Source organism: Aythya ferina (genome assembly GCF_964211825.1).
Source record: "Aythya ferina genome assembly, chromosome: 2".
Taxonomy (NCBI): Eukaryota; Metazoa; Chordata; class Aves; order Anseriformes; family Anatidae; genus Aythya; species Aythya ferina.
The window spans coordinates 149641853-149647700 of NC_140297.1; the positions used below are offsets into that span (position 1 = coordinate 149641853).

Consider the following 5848-nt stretch of genomic DNA (forward strand, 5'->3'; position numbering starts at 1 on the left):
TTAGCATGCTCAAAATTACCTCAAAATTACTCTAAGTACCTCTGTGCTTCCTCGGCGTGGTTAGGCATAAAAGTAGCACAGGGTGGGAAATGATTAGCAAAAGGGAAATAGTTCATCAAGTGAATATAATGCTGCACAGAGGAAGGACTGAAGGAAAATGTGTATCATCATTTTCGTTGGTCCTTCATTCCTACTAGCAGAGAGGTATCTCGAGGGACAACAAACCCTCTGGGACAGGGACTGTGGCCTAGATCTACAAATACAAGAGATGGTGTCCAGGTTCCTTGCTATGGGCTCTGCTTCACATCACAGATCCAGATGTGGGGTGGTCCAGCACATCCTGTACTCAATTCACCTAGTGCTTTGGTGAAAGACCTCCAATGTTTTATTTTCAAGGGCAAACATCCCTTTTTCTTTCCCTCTATGATAAAGCTTTGCTGCTGTTCCAAAATACAGAAGCAGACCTAGTCAAGCATAAATGGAAAGACTCATAACCCTTCTTCTGTATTTATAACCTCTTCATTAGGAGGTGTCAAAATGTTTTGTAAATGTACCCTGTCCTCTCCAGATGACACCCTGCACACTGAGCAGGGTGCAGCAATGTGTGGGGACTCATCTGGAGGCTGCAGAGGTTGACGAACACACGCTGCCTTGAAGAGGTGCCCCAGATATACAGGGCTTGTCAGCTTGTTTGACACCTCGTGAGCCACGTTGGTGCTGGGGCTCCTGCCCTGGGACACGGCAGGGGCAGGGGGTTGCTTTGCAAGCAGAGGTGAAGCTCCCAAATCCTGACTGCAGATCTGATGGTTGAACCACTAAATAGTATTTTTCCTCATGGTTCACGAAGAGAAACCAGGCTGAGTTGCTCTGTACATGCACCTTGGATTCTGGATGTCTTTGGGCAGCTACAGAACTGCTTGACTCCACTGGGCAGCTGAATTCCCTGCTGGAATCCACTGTTCGAGCTCAATAGTATTAGCTGTCTCTTCACAGCCCTATGCAGCCCCCACACAACCGAACTTTCTGAACTTTTCATCACTGCTTCTCTCAAACTTTCATTCTCTGTTTTAATATTTGCCCTCGGTGAGGTCCCATTCTCTCATTCCCCTGCTACCATGTGCCAGCCTGGAAGAACAAGCCCTGAATTAACACAGAGGAGGTGAAGTAAGATCAAGCCACGGATATTGCCACAAGAATTGCTCTAGGCCAGAGTTCAGATGAAGCGAGCAAGTGGTTTTGAAATCTTTGTGCATTTCTTTTATGCCCTGTGTCGCTCAGGACTCAATTGTGCTGAGCAAGCAGGCTGGCAATGCTGAAGTCGGGTAACATCACCCCCTGCCCTGCTCCTGCCCATCTTTTCCCCCTAACCTATTGCAGAGATGACAGAAAATAAAGACCTCACATAATACAGCACCTTGCTAAGTTGACATTCCCACTATGCCAGGTATTTTGCAAATCCATCGAAGAGCTTCCATTCTCCCAAAAGCTCATTGAAATTAACTGGCTGCTCAGTATTTGTACATCCATGATCCTGCAGAAAATGGTAGAATTAGCAACAGTTTGGGTCTCTTGTCTGTCCTGTGTCCTCAGGCCACTGAATGTCCCACCCACAGTGGTGGGATTGTGTCTACAGCTCTTACCTAACACGCACCAGCAAGAGCTTCCTCGGGAAATATGTCTTCCTCCCTGCCGACAGACTGTCGCTATGTATAATTCTGCTGTTATCTGTGAGGGAGGCAGAGTGAAAATCAGTCAACAGCAACATCATAACAGAATGCAAAAATATGTTTCAAAAGCTATTTTCCAGGGCTTTTGGGGGAGAGCATTTTGTTTACATACTGATATTTTCAGATTAGTGGATAATTAATAAAAGCTGACTACAAAAGAAATCATTTTGAAGATGGACAAGTTTTCAAGACCGATTAAAAAATCTGTTCAGGTTTCACCTTCTAGGAAATCCAAATATTTGACCAAAGGGAAAGCAGAGAAAACCAGCAAGGCTCAGTGGTCAGCTGAGAAGAAACGAGGGCAACGAGGGTAATTAAAGAAGCACAAGCTGCCGCAGTCCTGGTTGTGTCGCAAGTACCCACAGAGAGCAAGATCCTGGGCCACTGCCTTCACTGGCACCTCAGGAAAGAACAAATGATGGAAATTTATGGATGCAGCTGCACTTCCATCAATACCTCTGCTTGTAATAAATGTAGAAGACTTGCAAGGTGCTTTGCAAAATCTCCCCATAAATTCCCCAGCACAGCACAACCTGACAAAAGGCTGTGGAGCAAGCTTTGCTGCAGAGCTCTGTGTATGGCTTTAAATTGGAAAGAAGAATTATTCATAGGGGGCAGATGTATGGTCTAGGGCTTTTCTTTAGCTGAACACTGGAATAAAATAACTCCTTTACAATAAACAACACCTGGTGCGGCAATGAAGCCGGCCTGATTTTCATTTATTGATAAAGCTCTGCCCATTTTCTTTCCCTCCACTGCAAAAAACTTGCAGGATCTCTCTGTCTATGGCTAATTCTAACTCCCCAAGAACGTGACTGTCTTCTAAAAAGTAAAACAGTGCTGAGAAATGTGTGCATACAATTTGAAGTGTGTGTCAGATTAGGGGAAAAGTGCACTGCAGCTTTCTATCATTTGTCTGAGATGATGGATGTTTACCCACCTTTCCACGCCACTTTCCACATTTTATGGGCCGAGCACTTACAGCTGCCATCAAATTAGTGAGAGTTATTGGTGCCCTTCACAAATGAAATAAATCAGTTCATTAAAGAAAATAATACGGGAACACTGTGGCAGCACAGGCCACCCATCAGCTCCACTTCATGATGAATCTCTTGCTCAAAAGGAAGCTTTTTGGGTATAGTATCAAGAAAGCAAAGACTTGAAACCTTCTCTGATAATGTGAGCCTGACTGATCTCAAAAGCATTTTTTGAGACATTGCACTGTTGCAGAGCTGGATCACAGGAAACCAACACCTTTTGCCAGCCTGACCTAGAAGGATGATGTTTTCCTCTCCATGGAGAGAGGCAAATGGATGATAATCACTGCGGATGAAGAGACCTGCAGGAGGAATACAGCAAGAAAGGTATAAGGACTTAGAGGCAAAGATGTTATTTATTAAGCCAAGATGAAACAATCCTTCCTCCAATTTGCTCGTGTTTTCAGTGGTGCCATAAGCAGAGACTTAGCAAAATCAGTTCTGCAAGCAAGCCCACAATATGTGCATTTATTTTTGAAGGGCTGCTCAATGGTAATAAGACACGGGGACTATTTAATACCTTTATTTGTTTAATGTTTCCTGGTTATTGAAACTCCCCCCACAAGAGCAGTTTAGGAGCCCTGAATAAAGCACCAAGGGCTGCATATGAATACTGCTGCCTGTCTGGAGCATTATTCCAATGGTATTTTAGCGTGGTGCATCCGTGGCTTGAATAGATCACTGCTTTTATTGGAGAAACGCTGAGCTGTTTCAATTACAGGTCTTTATGGAGTACACCCTTGGGGCTGATGGTGACTGTCTGGAAAATCAGTCATTTTATGGCTTCTTCATCTTACCGCAAACTGTGTCCACCGGCTGAGTCCAACACTCCTCGGGAGGCCTGTAGACAGACAAAAAACCCTAGGTACAACCGCAGCATTTCACACGCTAACACATTGGTTTTGATGACATTCTGACATGAAAATCTTCAGATCAGCTCTCATCGGGTTTAGCTGTGTAGGTTTAGGCAGATGGTTGCCAGGGCTGTTGTATAACTTTAGTTTTCTCAGTTCACTGTGAGATATACAGCCCGTGCTCATCCAAAGTTACCCTGTGGAGGTAGGGACTGCAGGTTGTCCTGTTGGAAGCTGCACTCCTGGCAGTGTCGGGGCCTGAGAAAGTCCTCGTGTGCCCAGAGGAGTGCTGAGAGCACTCTGGGCTTCAACTGGCCCATGCTGAATGGGGACTGAAGCGAGGGGATATATTTAACCCGTGCGATGTTGGAGAACGTGGCGTTCAACCCACAGGAGGAACAGAGGAGGAGGTGAGCACCATCTGCTGAAATCTGCAGCCAAGAGCCTTAGGGGGAGTAAGCAGAGATGTTTAAACAGCTCTGGGGGAACAAGGGAAGTCACCACAGGCTGAAAGACTGCCAAAGCCCCCACAAGAAGAAGGTGGCTACCCCGGATCACTAAAATAACCATTTAATTTAGAGTCTCTGTCAGCATATCCTAAGAGGCCACACTGTAATGCTACATAGGTTTGTGAAAGGAAGGTTTTGATGTTTTCCCTGCAAGATTACAGATTCTGGTAAAGTGGCATAACATATTCTGGACTTGGCTGAGACACGTGACTGTTACATGGTATGTTGATTAATCAGTATGAATGAGAGACATAGGCACTAGAATAAGTGTTGGATGGATTAGTGGCTGGCTCACTGATGGGTCTTCAAGTGTGCCCAGGTGTAGACACAGCCAGAGGGGACCTGACCTGTTGCGTGCAGGCTCCTGCAGAGATCAGACTTTAACTCAGTACTAAGTAAATGCTTTGACTTTGACAGAGTTTTTGGTGGTAAAATACACAGAAAATGAGTACAACAAAGTAGAAAATGAGTAGGAGAGCAGGTTACCTTTGCAAAAAGTCATCTGGATTGCTTGGTAAAATGGCCATGATCCAAAAGGACATGTTTTAATACAGGAAATTATAACAAAGGAAGGCAGATGGATCACGATGTAACAACTGGACGAGCCTCTCTACAGCCTATGAAGGGAGCTGGAGCCACTGTCTCACATGCAGCCATCAGACAGATGGAATTTGGGATTTTGGACAACACTTGTACCACGCCACTCTGCCTAGCTCATTATCTGCTGCACCTTCTCCCCATGTGCAATGCAGAGTGAGGTTCAAGGTTGATTCCAACTCCTTGAGCAGCAAGAAGCCATCGTCTTAAACACCTTGGTCTTGCAAACTTTTAAGCACCTGCTCTTGCATGGTAACACCACTATTCTGCAAATACCACGCTATATCACACACCCGTAAGGCAGCACAGAGCACTTGGCAGTTTTGGCTTTCACTCACACTCCCTAGTGGTCCCCAGGCTCATTTCCCCATATGTTACTGAGAAGAAAGGCAGTCTGGTGCTTAAGTACGTCAGTTTGGGAGTCAGAAACCATTTATTTTGACATGTTTTTCTGTCATTCTGCAGAGAGGTATTGCTTTTTGTGTGCCAGCCCTCTGGCTGCATCCACCGTGAGCCTGCAGCCCTGGTCTGGTTGGGACACCGGGGCTATGCAGGGCCTTTTGCCCACCGTGGGTGAGGTGAGGTAGGCAAGGACAGCACAGGCTGAGCTGAGCCTGTCCTTTGGGGAGGTTTTGTGGCCGTCCTCATCTTCCCACTCCTCTCTACGAGGTAAAATAGTGGACAGCTCATGAATTTTGGTTTCAGCCTGACTTCAGTCCATGCCTGAACAGCAGCAGATTCCAACCTCCACACAGTGCTGGAGGTGAGGCTGCACAGCGCGGAGCAGAGCAGGACAATCCCTGTCCTCACCCGGCTGGCAGTGCTGGGCCTGAGGCACCCAAAGTAGGGTTGGCCCTTAGGGCTGCCAGGGCACACTGCTGGCTCATCTGCAACTTGCCATGGACCAAAACCCCCAGATCCCTCTCTGGGGGCTCCAGCTCCTCACCCCCCAGTCTGTACGTACAGCCAGGGCTGCCCCAACCCAGGTGCAGGACCCAGCACTTGCTCTCATTCAATTTCATGAGGTCGGTGGTTGCTCAGCTCTCAAATTTGTTGCAAACTCTCTACAAGGCCTCTCTACCCTTCAAAGGAGTCAACTGCTCCACCCCGTTTAGTGTCATCCA

At 46.6% G+C, this 5848-nt stretch overlaps 2 long non-coding RNA genes across 2 annotated transcripts; one reads left to right on the top strand and one right to left on the bottom strand.

The window, feature by feature from the left end:
- Positions 1-362: 362 nt before the first annotated feature.
- Positions 363-3067, bottom strand: LOC311432164. The gene is made up of 4 exons (XR_014689858.1): positions 2668-3067; positions 1641-1725; positions 1415-1531; positions 363-1140 (listed from the first exon to the last, which is right to left on the bottom strand). It is a non-coding gene; the product is annotated as an uncharacterized lncRNA (long non-coding RNA).
- Positions 3068-3530: 463 nt separating this feature from the next.
- On the top strand, positions 3531-5097 carry LOC311432165. Its single transcript, XR_014689859.1, has 2 exons — positions 3531-3629; positions 4682-5097. It is a non-coding gene; the product is annotated as an uncharacterized lncRNA (long non-coding RNA).
- Positions 5098-5848: the final 751 nt, after the last annotated feature.